This window comes from Micropterus dolomieu, linkage group LG22 (genome assembly GCF_021292245.1).
Source record: "Micropterus dolomieu isolate WLL.071019.BEF.003 ecotype Adirondacks linkage group LG22, ASM2129224v1, whole genome shotgun sequence".
Classification (NCBI taxonomy): Eukaryota; Metazoa; Chordata; class Actinopteri; order Centrarchiformes; family Centrarchidae; genus Micropterus; species Micropterus dolomieu.
In genome coordinates, this window is record NC_060171.1 from 19,741,968 (window position 1) to 19,759,158 (window position 17,191).

Below are 17,191 nucleotides of genomic sequence, written 5' to 3' on the forward strand. Positions count from 1 at the left end.
GACATGCACTGTGAGCTGTAAGGTCTTATATAGACAGGTGTGTGGCTTTCCTAATCAAGTCCAATCAGTATAATCAAACACAGCTGGACTCAAATGAAGGTGTAGAACCATCTCAAGGATGATCAGAAGAAATAGACAGCACCTGAGTTAAATATAAGTGTCACGGCAAAGGGTCTGAATACTTATGACCATGTGATATTTCAGTTTTTCTTTTTTAATAAATTTGCAAAAATTTCTACATTTCTGTTTTTTTCTGTCAAGATGGGGTGCTGAGTGTACATTACTGAGAAATAAAATGAACTTTTTTGATTTTTGGAAAATGGCTGCAATGAAACAAAGAGTGAAAAATTTAAAAGGGGTCTGAATACTTTCCGTACCCACTGTATAACTGAAATCAATCGCGTCCTGTAGCCATCAATGAGTCTCTTACACGTCTGTACTAGAATTTTGGACCACTCTTCTTTTGCCAACTGCTCCAGGTCTTTGCGATTCGATGGGTTCCTTATCCCAGCTGCTGCTTTGAGATCTCTTCACAGATGCTCAATGGGATTTATATCTGGACACATTGCTGGTTACTTCAGAACTCTCCGGTGCTTGGTCATAAACCATTTTTGTCATCAGTGAACCTCTGCCATGTTTGGTTGTAGGGACTATGTTCTTTTCTTTAATCGGCATCATTTAATTTTCTAAAAAACAGAAGAATGACGAGCTTTAACACACAGCTCTATTTTAGTCTTATCTGTCCACAGTACATACTCTCAGGTTTTTGGCTCCCTCATGTAAGTTTTGTTTCTGTGTCAGCAACGGGGTTCTCCTGAGTCTCCTACCATAGCGTCCCTTTTCATTCAGATAGTGAGGGATAGTGCGAGCTGACACTCTTGTACTCTGTGTCAGCAGGTCAGCCTGAATTTGTTTGGAAGTTGATTGAGGTTCTTTATCCGCTATTTAAACAATCCTTTGTTGCAATCTTTTAAATATTTTGCACCTTCATCCACATCCAGGGAGATTAACTACAGTGCCACAGGCTGTAAACTTCTTCACAATGTTGCGTACGGTGGACACAGGAACATTAAGATGTCTGGATATGGACTTGTGGCCTTGAGATTGCCCATGCTTTTCCAAGATTTTGATTTTCAAAACTATTTCCTCTTTTTCTTTTGCCCATGCTCAGGGTGATGCACACAGTGTCCGCACCGTGCCTGGTCGCTCCACGATCTCTTGTCTCTGTCCCTGTACGCCCCATTCCCTCTTCGATACCTACAATGAGTTGTGTCGCTATTACAACCAGAGCACTGTGAACGGTTCATGATTGTTCCCTCTGGCTGGATGAATTTTACGCGTGATCCATGCACTACTGCAGCTGGGGGCTCTCCGCAGCGTCATGCAACTTTCTAAATTCTTCCCTCTCACGGAGAAAAGTCGTCAGGTCGAAACGAAATTTGCTTTATTGGCAGGAATGTTAATATAACAGTATTGCCAAAGGTAAATGAAAATACAAAAATTCTATTCATATAGTTCATCGAATAAATAAAATAAATAATTGTATTTCAATACATTGGATATAGAATAATATTATCTAATGTTAATTTCTCTACATATTCTTTCATTACCACTGTGTCTCCTTCTGGCAACAATAACAGAAGCCATCTCTGCACAACAGTTTGCACCTTTCTCTCAAACGTATTGCGTTTAGATGCTTAGTAGATCACATTGCGTGTAGTAAATAAATGTATTTGCATGTTACGCCCCAAATTGCATATTCATTAAGGCAAAAGTACTAAATGAACAACAGCTGCTATCTTATGCTTTTGAAAGATGTCACTCTGCGTGCACACCGTTAGTAGATCAGCTTACATGCTAATTTGCTGGTGATATCAAGTTTGCACACGTTTTTACTCATGCAAACCTTTAGTAAATCAGGCCCTAAATCAGTGCGCTATTTTTATTTTGGTAATGCCACAGAAATGAGGCAAAATGCATAACACTCAAAGAGAATTTTAAACAAGTGAGGGTTTATTTTGAGTGCAAGGCAATGTGAACACAAGTTCAAGTAAGTGCAAACAGGTCAACTAAGTGGAAACAAACACACATCACATCATTCCACATCTGAATTTAAAACACGGCCCAAAAGTGCCTTACTAATTACGATGTGTTGTTTGTATGTGTTTGTTCGTGATTATGCAAGCAAGAATGATGCATGGAGCAGGACATGACTACAGTATCTCTAAAGGCACAGATGGCATCCAGTCACAATAGAAAGAGACAGGTTATTGTTGTTGCCTCGTAGCAAGAAATGATGCATCGACAGACAAGAGAAAGGAGAGTGAAGCGTAGTGGTAAAATGAAGTGAAAGAAGAAGAGAGGAGTGCTGAGATGATGGAGTGTAATGACTCTCATACAGCCATGTCTCCATCTCCCAAGACCTCTGGCTGTCGCTGCCCAGATGACATATGCACTAATTAACAGTGCTGAGCCTCCTACTGGATCTGGAAAGAGCTGAGAGTCCTAACCAATGCCCTAAAGCGATAATACAGTTTACTAGTATAGCTAACATTTGTTTGTCCCCTTGTGAACCGGATCATACAGCGAATGAGTTAAGCAAGAGAGTTCTTCCACCAGATACTACTGTACGGTACGTATTGATGGTTATTATGCTTGCAATCAACTATAGATAACCTTGGGTTTATTTGACAGAAAGATTATTAAATGAACTGCCTCTGCCTTCTACTTATATCCTCCCCAGGCTCTCTGCTCTTTGGGTATCCTTCTGTTTGGCCAGAGTCCAAGATGATAACAGGTGCATATGTTTCTCTGTCTCAATCTGAGGATCCTGTAGGAGTAGACTCAGCAACAGGGACATAAACTAATATTGTTTCATCTTTCAGCCCTCCATATTTTATAGTACAGTTAAAGCAGCAATTTATAATAGATGAGCAGTAAGAGATAGCACATGTTAGTGCCTGACATATGACTGACTCGCTTTCTGTCTCTTTATACCTCCCGATTACTGAGTCTATTTATTTCTGCTTCTCTTTCTGTTTACAATATGTTTATTTCAATATGCTACTAACAAAGATGTTAGATCAAACAATATTTTCAAAAAGCATCCAAATATAACCCCCTGTATCCACAACCGTAGCCTGTTAACCAATGTGTTTGAACAATCAAATAGTCAATCTGCATATTCTAGATCTAAAAAAACAAAGTTGCAACATCAGCTTTCAATAATGTACAAGTTCAGACAGCGATCAATTTCGGGGGAACTTTAAGCCAGGGTGAGCTTATCTTACACTCTTGTCAGAAGAGCACCAGAGTGTAGCAGAAGACAAACACCATGTGATATTAAACATGACATCAATGGCATCAGGCTACACATTACATTCACTGTAATACAGGGGACCTGGCATGCAATTTCACACCAGAAAGATGTGTCACAGCAGTGCGCACACAAGAAAGAATTGAGAAGCATATTCATCAGCAACAGCAGTGATCAATTCAAGATATCCTTCTTTGTTAGGGAAAGGTTTTGTAATATGTTATGCTGTGAATAAAACCTTTAATGAACAAAGTGAAAAGCATTTCTTATGATATTTTGCTGAAATACATGCATGACCTTTTCTTTAATAATATCAGTGTGGAAGTGGAATGAACGTGGCCATTACTTTGTTGGGCAGAGAACAACTTCCAAAACCTTGAGTTTATGCTGATGAAATTTGTCACAACGAAGTGTGTTTAGTGAAAAAACAGTTTCCATAAGTTTCTCATTTGAGGTGATAAATTAGAAAAGAGTATGAAAAGTTTAACTTTTAATTACACCACCCCAAACTCAAATTTGTTGTTCAGTAGGGCTGAACGATTAATTGCATTTGCGATATTATCGCAATGTGATAAAATGAGATTTTCTAATGGCCAAGGCTGTAATTACACTCTGGTCACATGACACCCAAGAGTAAAGCAGTTTGCAGACAAAGCATCAACTTCGCACGTTACACTGTACCTTGACTTGTTTTTGTACAATGGCTGACACTACAGAAACTTAAATGTCGCACAGAGAATAAAAGTAGCACCAGTGGTGGTGGTGGGTGAAATCGTCAGGCCATCCCCTGCTTTGACGGACAGTAAAAATGCACAACAGAAAGATGCGTGTAGTAAGGTAAGCGTATTGTGGCGATCGTCGCCTGTGTCACACACAACCACCAGTCAGCTCAGAAAATATCTATGAAACAGCGTTTCAAACTAAACGCACAAGTCCAAAAGAGGCCCAGTCTGTCCTGAGTTACAGCCTGGTTACAGCCAGTGTGCTGTTCACCAGCATCGAAGGCTGCGGGGGAACTCCAGGTGTTGTTGGAGAATTACTAAGCTTGTCTATTAAACACGAGAGGCGTGTCACAACTTTTGAACTGAACCTCAAACTGAGTATTTTTTGTTTGCTTACTAGGATATAGAAAGATGGACTCCTAGGAGATTTGAACTGAGATAAGGACTCATTAATTGCTGGTTAAACTGTGGGTTTTGTATTGAGCGCTTACTGTATAACACACTGTGGTGAACATATTATCATATTATTTAATGCCATGACTTGACTCTCAAATTATCTTTCTCATATTATTATAATTTCATACTTCTTCTCCACCATTGCTCATTATAATAATTCATGCATCACCTAATTTCATCATAACACAGGCCTGACTCACAAGAAAGAACAGTGTAAGTGTATGTTTAATCTATCTAATATTGTGTTGGTCAAACTATACACTGATTTACTGCTTGTCCGTTTTGAATAATACAGGAGGTAAAGAGCTTAAAAATGTATTGCATATTAAATCACAATCGCAAAATTGGTAGCCCTAGTATTCACTGTGGTGTGCTAATATTTCTCACACAAGTCCTTTCCTCTCTGTTTAGCCTTGTTAGTTATATGCTAAATAACTAAATGCCGCCAAATCTTTCAATCTCATTTTTGTAAGCAAGTGCTGAAAAGGCAAGACCTACGTTTGCTTACACACAGCTTTGACATGTTCTAGGTAGCCGATATGTTCTTATCTTCGCAATAGTGACTTTGAAATTAATCCAAAATGAATATAAAAGAACATTTAACTCAACCTGTTGAAACCAGCCTCCATCCATCGTCAACCGCTTATCCTGCGTACAGGGTCGCGTGGGGCTGGAGCCAATCCCAGCTGACATCGGGCGAAAGGCAGGGTACACCGTGGACAGGTCGCCAGTCCATCGCAGGAACACATATAGGCAAACAACCACTCGCGCTCACACAATAAGGGCAATTTAGGGTCATCAATCAACCTAGGCCGCATGTCTTTGGACAGTGGGAGGAAGCTGGAGCACCCGGAGATAACCCACACAGACACGGGGAGAACATGCAAACTCCACACAGAAAGGCCGGGGCAAACGGGGTTTGAAACCACAACCTTCTTTCTGTGAGGTGACAGTGCTAACCACTGTGCCACCCTGAAAACAGCCTATCAATTTTAAATAAAATGTCCCAGCAAGCATCCTTCTTCCATAAGTGAAATATGTTCAGACACCTATGGTGCTAACAGCCATCTTTATCTCATCCTCCCATCACTGCATGCGACAAGACAACCATGAAACATTGCTGTTGCAAGTGAACAGAACAGGAAGACACACATGGCTAGGGACAAACTAATATAAACATGTCTCAATTTGTGTTTATCACAGTCAGCATCCACATGCATTTACTATAGAATGAGACAGTCTCACTCCTTTTAGTAATCAAATAGGCCTACTACTACTATTACAATACTACAGCTGAGGTCACTCCTACACACAACACACATTCTGCTTGTTTTGAGGGGTTATCAATGAAATACCATGAACAAGCCTGTCTCTTTAATCTGAAGCCTTACTGGCTATAGGAAATTAACTGTGGGTCAATACACAGTGGACTTTCCAGTCAATTTCCAAATCCCATAGTATTAAGTGAACACAGTACCCATGGGTTTACATCTGAACTATGTATTACCATCCTACACCCCTGAGACAAGGAGGGGAAAACAGCATTGATTCAATTAACTCAGATTAATGGGCTACCGTCAAGATTCAGACACCTTGAAAGACACCATGTGAACACACACTACACACTATTCACACAGAAAATGCTGAGGCTGGACTTTCCCTAATTGTGGACAATGGCGCATGGTTCATGCTGTCCATTTGATATGAATAGTTGTGTTGAAGTGGCATGTTGTCAAGCAAAGCAGATCGGAAAGCTATAGTGTGTGTGTGTGTGTGTGTGTGTGTGTGTGTGTGAGGAGGACGGGGGGTGAGGTTTTAGTGCCTTTTTAGCTTACAAGATAGTGCAAAATGACCAACAAAGAATTTATTATCTACAAAGACAGCAAAAATTGAAAAAAATTCACAAAAATGTAGACAGTAGTCAGTAGTCAATAAGTAGTCAATTATTAATACATTGGGTAACACCTATAATGACTGACAATCTTATAAGAATCTTAACAGAATCTTATAAAAGTTGCAACTCTTGCGTGTTCTCTGACTGCAGGCAAACATTGCATATAATTATATAGCAGGTTAGTTTTCAGGTCTAAATAGTTTATCATGAGTCACACCAGCCAAAGCCAGGGGATATCTATTATGTCAGACCTAGTTACAGACTGGACTTTACAAGACAAGTATTTTCTTCAAGCCAAGAGAAAGGGAAGAAGACTACTACTGTAAAAGAGGGGCAGTGTGTGTATAAGAGGTGTATGAGCAAGACTGTGAGCCAGGCAGAGACAGAGAGATTACAGATGTGTAGGTCTCACAGCTTCAAACTGAGCAGCTTTAAATACTGAGACTCAGAGAAACTGTATCTTTCATCTGCATAGAACCCTGGATCTGAATCTGTAAAAAGGTGCAGGCTGTAATCGCCGGTCAGTGGCCACTGGCAGTCACTTCACATTCAGCATTTGGCCTTGTTTGTACGGCAAACTCTCCCTCACTTGCATCGGGTGACCGCAAAACTTTCTTGAAAAATTCCTGAGTCTCCTGTGAGATTGTTACATGGGAACATGGTGTAATCATCACTACAGTGATAACTAGCTGTCAACCTGTTACACACAGAACCACAACTACAGATGGAACTAAAAGGGTTCAGTTTTTTGCAGCACTGGTGAGAAAGTACTCTTCTATCCCTAATCAATATTGTTTCTAAAAGACTTGAGGCCCTAATGGAAAATTTGTGAATGGGAGAACTTCTTGACTACCATAATACACACATAATGTACAGTGCAGAACACACATGACAACTAACGTACAATACATAAAAACAGCTGCTGCTACAAAGATATTCTTCAGAAGCCTGCCTTAGTCTCTCATACACACACTGCATTTTAAATGTACACTTGATTTCTCTGCATCCCCTGTGCAGGACCACAGCAGCACAACACAGAGGACTATCCTGCATCTTAATAACCACACCAGACAGGTGCAGCCAACGTCTGCAGTCAGTAAAAAGACTGTAAACATACAGTATACATTTTCTATAAAGATTTAAGAATGAAACATTGTTGTTTCGCAGGACAGATTTATCCTGCCTCACAGTCTTTATATTTTCACTTTAGCTTCTGTTTCCTTAAATTTGCATATCATCAGCCAGTTACTCCCAGGGTGTGCCAAGGAGCAGTGCACCCTATCTGGTTGCCAAGGAAACTTACTGAAATTTTCAAACTGGCCAATAGGGGTTGGTTAAAGCTTTTTGAGCATTTACATTTCTTCAACCACTACTGAGTACGATGACACGCTTCTCACTATACCTGCCCATTTGTGTAGCAATGCCACAGTTCATTCGACAGATTTTATTTTCAAAAGCAAATTCTTTACTTGTTCAAACTTTATGTTGTCCAATGTAAACAAAATAACAATTTAAAACCTATACCCTCAAAACAAGCATGCTAAATGACAAAAGACCACGTAGTTTGTAAAATGTAAATAAATCTTATTGATTGATTCACATTTAGTTTATTTCCTGCCAAACTTTTTATCCATCTCTTTTTTTAAACTGAAGATTACCCTCAACTGACTGCTATCATCTGTCCACTGTCATAGCCCCGAGTCATCTGGTAAAGCTCTGGAATGACAACATCAGTAAAGGTTGTAGGCTCTTTTGTAGTAGGGCTGGATTGTTTTCTCAAGTGTGACTACTGGAACCCATGGCACAATCCTGACACATCACCTGCCCTGTGTGGTTTCATTGAATGTAAGCTTCTCTTTATTTTAATTTTTTTTTTACATGTTACTGTCAACCAGCTTCTGAATCAGATTCTCTCTATGTTGTCTTTGCAATGCATTATGCATTTCCAATAAACGTCAGTCATCGGCAATGGACGATGGCATCGTCGATCAGCCCAAACCTAATGGCGATGTCAGACATCTATGTGTGTAGCCCACATTGGATCACTGAGTTAGTCATTGATGTATTTATGTAATGTACAATGTATGTCATGTAATGATGAAACAGCAGTAAAACAATCAAAGGTAATTAGTAATAACACATAGATAGAATTCAAAAATAAGGGTAAAGAGTAAAGGGACATAACCTCATTAGATTGATAGAGGGTTACAAATTAAAGTAACAATTCACCTTGCCATTTCTAAAAATCTCCATATACAGTATACAGTAATAATTAACTTTAATTAATAAAATAGTAATAGTTAATTGGGACATGATTTCACATTCCTGGATTTACTCCTTGATAGGGTTGCAGTGATTAAATGATTTCACTATTAACCCCGCTTTAAAATGTCATGGTTAATTAATCGTAAAGGCTCCACTACACCGAGTGTTTCTGTTGCATGGAACACCACTGTTGCAACTTGCACAAACCGAAAACAAAGTTACACTAGCGGAGCACCAGCCTAAAGTCCTGTGCTTATCAGAGGCTACTCCTGTACACTAGCTTAACTATGGCAGAGGAACCAAACAGCAAATTTCCACCAAAGAAACGCCTGAAGTCGGCAGTTTGGGAACATTTTGGGTACACCAAGAATGACCAGGGCATTATTGAAGATGACGGGTCACCTGTTTGCAAAATGTGCCGTAAAAAAAGTTGCTGCAAAAGGAGCGAATACATGAAAAACAATTTGCAGCACCTATGGGATCACCACCCAGCTTTGCACACCCAAGTAAAGTTATTAGATAAAAACTGAGTTAAATTACATGGCAACTTACTTAATGAAACATTGAGTTGGTAGGGAATTAAATATAAATGTGTCATTTACAATCATCAACAACCATAGCGGCAAATGTAAACAAACAAAGCGGCATGTAGCCTTATTCTATGGAAGGCCGAATGTAGTCCTTTTTAAGACCTTCAATCAGTGAACATTTAACACTACATCCTGTTGCTACCTCCTGCCTGTGTTGAGTAAATGTTAGGCTACGTTGGTTAATATGCCAGGTGTAAAACACTAACATAACATCAGGAGCTTGTCGAATTCCAGGATTAACACTTTATGTGAGATGTTCTCCATTTCTTTCTCTCATTTCTACAAAAACTTCAAACAAACCAAAATAATAGACATGTTTTGTTTAAGCTACATGTAAAATTAGATGAACTATTATTATCAATTCATTATTAAAATTAATTTTTTAAAAAAAGTATGGATGACAATGACAGTTTGGTTTATTCCCCTCATTAGTAACAATCTTATGGATGAATAAAGTTAATATTAGTCTTATAGTAACAATACTGAAATATTTAGAAATATAATGTATTTAAATATTAAAAATCAACTAAGGTCATTACTAATGTTGTGAAATTAATTAATTCATAATAACGGTGATAATTGTGAAACTGTGATTAGTCCTCAGACTATAATCGTACCAACAAAATCTATAATTGTTGCATTCCTTCTCCCTGACGTCCGGGCTAGGTGTGACAAATTTCAAATCAGATCAGAAAGCTTTCTTTAGATTTGACGTAATTACTGCTTTAACATGCCCAAAATGTGTTGCTGCTAAAGTAAAAGAAAAGCATAATACTACTTAATAGTACATCTGTATCATCAGTATGCACAATTAAATGGATGTTTTTGCATAATTTTGCATGCCAAAACATACAATTGTAAAATCTTAAACATATCTTATACATCGTACATTAATATTTTGCCAACCTATTTATATAAATAAGTTCTTTAGAGAACACAGCGGACGATGGCAGATAAATAATGTTGATATCAAAACAAAGAAAAGTAATGTATAATGCCATTATTCCATGCAGATTATAATGTAATTTACATGGTTATCATAGCCATTAGCTAATATCTATGATAACCATGTAAGCTTGTTGTTTTAGATAGAGTTTTTATTAATGAATGAAATATATGAGAGATATACATTGGGTTATGCTGTAGATTTCAGAATCTGACTAGTGTTTAAGGCAGAGTGGGGTACAGTGACAAAGAAGTGACTTCATCAACTGCATTATTTTCTACAGTATAACAAAATATATTTAACACTAGCTAGTTTTAGATAGGATTTCCTGTCATTTAGAATGATATAGCAACACAAACTACTGGCTTTCAGCACCTTCAGCACCTCTCTAAAGCGGTTTCAAAGATTGAACATTAGAAGCTTTATCAAGTTAGACTTTTAATTCAGGTCTGTTTTGCTAGATCGCATTAGTTTTAGTAATAATAGACTAGCAACTGAGTGTTTAGATGGGATTATGTTGTTACCTATTATTTTTGCAATTTAGTGAACATTAGAATTCACCTCACTGAGTCACACCCAACTCACATTGTTGAGTTACAGTGAAATGTTCACCCATGCAGCGCAAAGTCATGACACATACAAACATCTGGCACACCATTACCACACGCCTATGATTACTAAACAAGTTTACACACAATCCCACATGCAGATGTGCGCATACATACACACAACATCACACACAACAACATCCTACATAGCAATACGCTACAACTACAAACAACATATAAGACAACACAGAGTGGAGTCAACAAAAAGTAGAGGTGAGTGTGACGAGCCACTCTTCTGCTGCTTCTACAGATTTACTACAAGACTGACTCCAGTTGTGAGTTGCAGTCATAAGAAAAATGTTACTGAAGCTAGAAGAAGCATATGACACACATATAGTGCATACTCCCATGCACTAATATTTGCAGACAGTGTCACGCAAATAAACACAAAGCTTGATTAAATTTATTTAACATTTGTCAGAATATAAGGGCAAGTCCTCTCTTTCCACAACTTCCCATCTGCCTCACTCATTGACTATGTGTTTTTATGCATGCATAAACAGGCATAGACACACAGTAGCACACACAACAAATATCGATTAAAGTCATCTTCTCCATTACTGTTGACAGGCGAGACTGAATATGCCAAGAAGATCAATAGTTAACATCAGTCACCAGGGAGATATGAACACTCATAAAGTAACAGACACACAAACAACATAGAGTATAGATACACATGTCTAAACATGCGCACACACAGAGATTGCGCTTGTTGCCCAACCACAGTGGTTCAGACCAATCATTGTCCTACGAGGACCTATCTTGTCCTACGAGGACCTTTAGGTATGATGACAGTGAGAAGCGACTGTTTATAGTTCTTTGATCTGATTGGTTGAAGCTAGTCCGTGATAGACAGTGTTTCCAGGGGCGACTTCTCAGATGGGTGTAACACCATCTGGCATCAGTAAGGAAAGAATCAACTTTTTAGCAATTTATGAATTATATGATATATTGGAATGCACTAATACTTATTACTTTTCCTGTTAATTATTTATTGTACATATTTACAAATATTGCTATACTTCCACAATTTAAAATTATGCAAATTAAGTAACAGTAATAGTTCTAGTGTGGCTTATCAAGCTTTTACATAACGCGTGACTAATTACAACCTCTTAGTGCACAATGTACATCCATGTGGCCAAATCAAGTTAAGATAGAAGAGCAAGGCAGCTCCATTGGGAATGCAAATGTAATGTATATCATCTCTGTGACATCACTATGCTCAAATGACGTGCGGACCCACCCTTGGAGAGGAGAACCTTCTTCCCGAGTCAGAACATGAACTTGGATGAGATCCTAAATATGGCAGGCTCACCATAATTTAAAACCAAATGATGACTAATAGAAGTAATCAGGTTCTTTGCAAAGCTTGCTGTAGGGTTGTAGCTTCAACCAAAAGCAATTAAGTTCTGAATATTATTATAGTTGGCTCTGTTAAGAAAGAGAGTGAAAAGCAAAGACATTCTACCTTTGTAGCTTTGAGCTTCCGCTAATACAGTAATAACAACAGTAGAGACTGATCTCCCCTGTTGTTAAGGGGAATGTAGCATATAACTATTGTAGTTTAGCGGATTGGAAGCGTACAAATTGCCAGGGGGGTCTCCTTTTCCCATTGGCAGCAAGGCAGAGAGTATAGTATTACTGTTTTGAGTGCAAAGATTGTGTTCAAAGGCTATTCAAGAGCGCTTGCCACTGTACATACAATTTCAGTTCAACTGAATAGTCAGACAGCTTAAATCTCAAATCAAATCAAATATCACTCAATTGGATGATTTCATCTCTTGGTGGAGGCCACGCATATTAAAATCACATATTAAAATCTTGTGTCTCCTCCTTTCTGGTTATAGAGATAATATTACAAAGGTGAGAGGTGTTCCTCCAACACAAACACAAAGAATATCCAGCCCGGACATGTAACAAAAGCTCAGTCTGATTGGGCTAATATTAATGTCTCCATATATTCCCAGGCTTCTCTCAGACTAGACTCCGAAAGAAAGAGATGGAGGAAAACAAAGACAGAAAAACAACATAGGAGATGGGAACAGGGAAAGGGAAAGATAAAAAAGAAGAAGCTATGTAATAGAGTTAACCAAAACAGAAGAGCGGATCAATAAACTAATTACAGAGTTGAGAATTGGCTATCCTCGAGTGAACATTAATTGTCTTATGATTCAATTTATTAGTATCCAAATGCACTGTCCGACCAATATTTATTCCCTTTTTACATCACTATCACAAAGTTTTTTTTGCTTTTCCCCCAGTGTAAGACTGCACTAAAGAATGAACACGCTTGTACCAGAATATGTGACTTAGGAATTGAGATGGGGTTTTGAGATGGGAAAGTGTGGGATAAAATACAGTGGTGGCTTGGCATAGCTGTTCTCAATACACACACATGCTTTGCCTACCTTGCCCTCAGATGTGCCAGAAAATTACACTAATCTTGTTTCCACCCTCTTCCCTCTCTCTGCTTTATCGCTATTTAGGTAGGACCCGATGGACAGATGGAGAGGGAGATAGAAGGAAGAGTGATGAATGGAAAGTGAGATTTGAATAAGAGGAAGGGTTGTAACGCTGGGTCATATCTCTCTCCAGTGCTCTCCCTTTATAGGTGTTGTGGGCAAATGGAGGTAAGAATATGCTAGACATGTCTTATGCCCCCGCTGCCACCGTGAATGAAGCTAAAAATAGCAACATGGAGACATTCCAGAGAGATGCCCACCCATCACTGATTCAACATTGCTTATGCCAATCTGTGTGTATGTGTAAAAGTGAATGTATTCAGAGGAACTGTCAAAGCACTGTTGTGTGTAAGACTCAAGTCAGTCGCAGAGAGGAAGACATGAAGTGTGGATGAAAGACAGCAGAAAGGGATGCAAGAGAGAGAGAGAGGAAGCAGAGAGAAAGAGACAAAAATAAAGGGATATAAAGAAATTAATCAAAGTGAGACATAAAGAGGAATGAAACAGTGGGAAAGAGGAAAATAATATATACATAGATACAAACATACATATACATATATAGGAACAAGGTCCTGACCTATTAATAAACACACATGGTCCACATCAGATGTTGGAGAACCAGGACAGTCATAAGAAGTTACTAAGACAGATATAAGAAGTTACTAAAAAACTGATTCTTAGACAACAGGAGAAAACCAACATCTACTGGAATGCTACTGTGACAGAAAGCCCAGCAAGGGGATATCATCTCCATACTTAATCTATTCAAACTCAACATTAATGACTGAACATTCTAAAATGGGGTTAAAAACTGTTTCCACAACTGGAAAGTGATGAGTACTGAGGAGATTACCACTATAACTACCCAATACAATTTGTTGGTCAGACAACAAGGTTGATCAGTGATCCGGAAGGCAAGATATAACTAGCTTCCTCCTTGGAAAACTAAAGCCACATTTCCAATTTATGGTAGTGTTTTGCTCGACTCACTCTTTTTTTGGTTTCCTGTTGTGGAAATGACTTTTTTTTGGTATCACCTCGGTCGAGCTGAGCCGATACTAAAACATGACTTGAAAACACGTGAACCACTGATTGGAGGAAAGAAACATCACTCACGCAACACTAGACATCCTAGACATCCTGCACAAACCTGGCATTTTTAAATAGCCAAGCTACCATTAACAGCAAAGTGCAGATGTATCAAGTACACCATTGCTTCAATATCCTCTGTGGCATAGTGAGTGTGGTGGTTAAGTGAGTGAGAGAGAGCAAGAGAGTGACTGTGGATGTCAGCGGAGCAGAGGAAGTAGGTTAGCAGTGAAGGTGTCATTGCAGTTGTAAATGTAAAGTGCATGTTTACAGTTTGTCAGTAAATAAAAGCTGAAGCATGTAAAGACCTAAGTAAAGCTTGCATGTGTTGCTTCCCAACTGCCGAAGAAGTGAAAGGGGTTTTTGCGTTGTTGCATTGAAGATGATGCCAGGCAATTTCATGCAGTGTATGGGGGTATGTCAACTTTTGTTAAGTAGAAAAAAAGTACTGGTACCAAAAGCGAGTAGAGTCAAGTGGACCCATACCATGCACTGGAAACACAGCATAAAAGGTGTAACAATCAAGAACAGTTCTTTGCTACTGAAGAAATGCAATGGGATATCCATAACTGAGACCATGGAGACTGCTAAACAAAGGTTCACAATGCTGGCAACCAGACTAAGGAAACTTGCAGAAGCACAGGCCAAAACGATAAATTATCTGATCTTTAAAAACTGTGCAATACCAGCTGCAATGCAGAAATATAGCCAGAGCAGACCCACCAAGAGCTGAAACTGAAGACTACAGGAAGAGCATTTGGGAGAAACAATCATCACATACTACTGATGCTCAGTGGGTAACAGATCTGACAGCAGATCACTACATTATCCCAGAGCAGGAACCAGTCACCATCATAGCAGCTGACATCCAATAACAGGCACATGAAGAATTGGATAGCATGAGGGCCTGTGCTGATTCACAACTGTTTCTTTTAGTAACACTTGATGGTGACTAGGGCTGTCCACAGCCAAGGAGATTTTTGGTTGAAAAGAAGATTGCTTAAAAGCACTGTTTACAAGCTATGCAATAAAAAGAGTGGTTTAATAATAACAATTCCTTCCTTGAACAATCAAGTACAGTTTAGATTGCTGACCATCAAATTAACAACCCATGCTACCCAAGTATCAGTGTGTCATGTTTTAGGTCTCATCAGATTACAGTCTGCCTACATTGTTTGATAGAGAGTGGACGATATGGCAACATACCCCAATGAGATTATAGATTTGTCAACTGTAGAGATTTATCTCTGGTGGTTTTAAGCCATTACGGGCACTTGTGCAAATACATGACCAGGGCTGTTCTATTGCAATATTGACACTTTTTTTTGCATCTATGTGATGAATTGGCTTGATTTGTCAGGTATTCAATTCATTTAATTCTCAATTGAATTTTCACAAAATGTACTACATAATGATGTAGAATATATTTTATATGACAGACACTTTCATGTATTGTGTTATTGCTAGAGAAGCACTAAAGAAGAATCCGAAACACAAAATATAAAGGTTTTTGCTTTTTAAGATTTGAAGAGAACATTTAATTTTTTACAGTGACAATCCCATACACACTATCTGAAATTGACTTTTTTCTCTGTGGCACTGTGGCAGGCAAATTTACCACTCAGAAATTGTATAGGCCACTTCTGAAATGTATGCAATGAAGGATCATTTAATGTAAATAATGTTGTAATTCATTGTTCAATACATTTACACAAAAACATTACATACATGTTTGGATGCACAAAGGACCCATGTCTTTCAGCACATGACAATCACTCCACCTTACTTAACAACCAGGTATTTCAAAAGCTACATACGGACGACAAGAAACACAAAGTTTAGTCAGTGCTCAACACAAAACCCACAGTTCAACCACCAATGAATGGGTCTTTATCTAGGTTCAAATTTCCACAAGAGTCCATATCTCATCCAAAACCTCCTCTTTTGGATCCCAGCAAGCAAACAAAAATACTCAGTTTGAGTTTCAATACAAAAATTGGCACCGGAGTTACCTTCCATAGTCCAGTTGGTGCTGCTGGCAAGCAGTGCACTGGCTGTCACTCAGGACAAACTGGGCCTCTTCCACCAGTGAGCTTGGTTTGAAATGCCACCATAGATGTTCCCTGAGCTGCCTAGTGCGTGACGCAGGCGCTTCCCCGGATTGCCACAATATGCTAACTTTACTACATGTGTCTTTCCATTGTGGATTTTCCCTGCCAAAGTGGCCAATGGCCACCCACCACCCGCCAATTTCATACCCTTCCTATACACAATTAATTTAATCAAATGAGAGCAGTTTCACACACTGTGGTTGACCACTGAAATCTTGGTTGTGCACTTGTATATCAACCAAACAATCAATCTTTAGACCAAACAGGGTCAGTATTAGTAGTAGTAGTAGTACGGTCTACCTGTGTGGTAGAAGGAAAGAGCCTGCTAAACGTTATACTATGGCAGGTGGCTCATTGTTATTGTTGCAACCCAGCTGCTTCTGTGGTATTTGTGTACCAAGTATCAAATGCAGATAAGTTTTAATTATGTTTAGTCTTTCGCACTCTCACACTCTAAGAATAGCTGGGTAGTTGATGGCATAAAGGTCAGTAAAACATCAACATTAATCACAATACGCAGATAATTGTATCCACATTCTGGCATACAGAGAAGAGTACATCAGTAAAATGTCTCCTCCAGATAAACTGCTCAAAGAATATCTCGAAACAGCAGCAGAGAGGAAGAATGTTTGCATAGTGGGTAGAGGAGATACCTTGGAAAGCCAATCCCCTACACGGGAACATGGGCAGACAGAAGATGTGGCAAATAACCAAAAATCCTAGCAATGG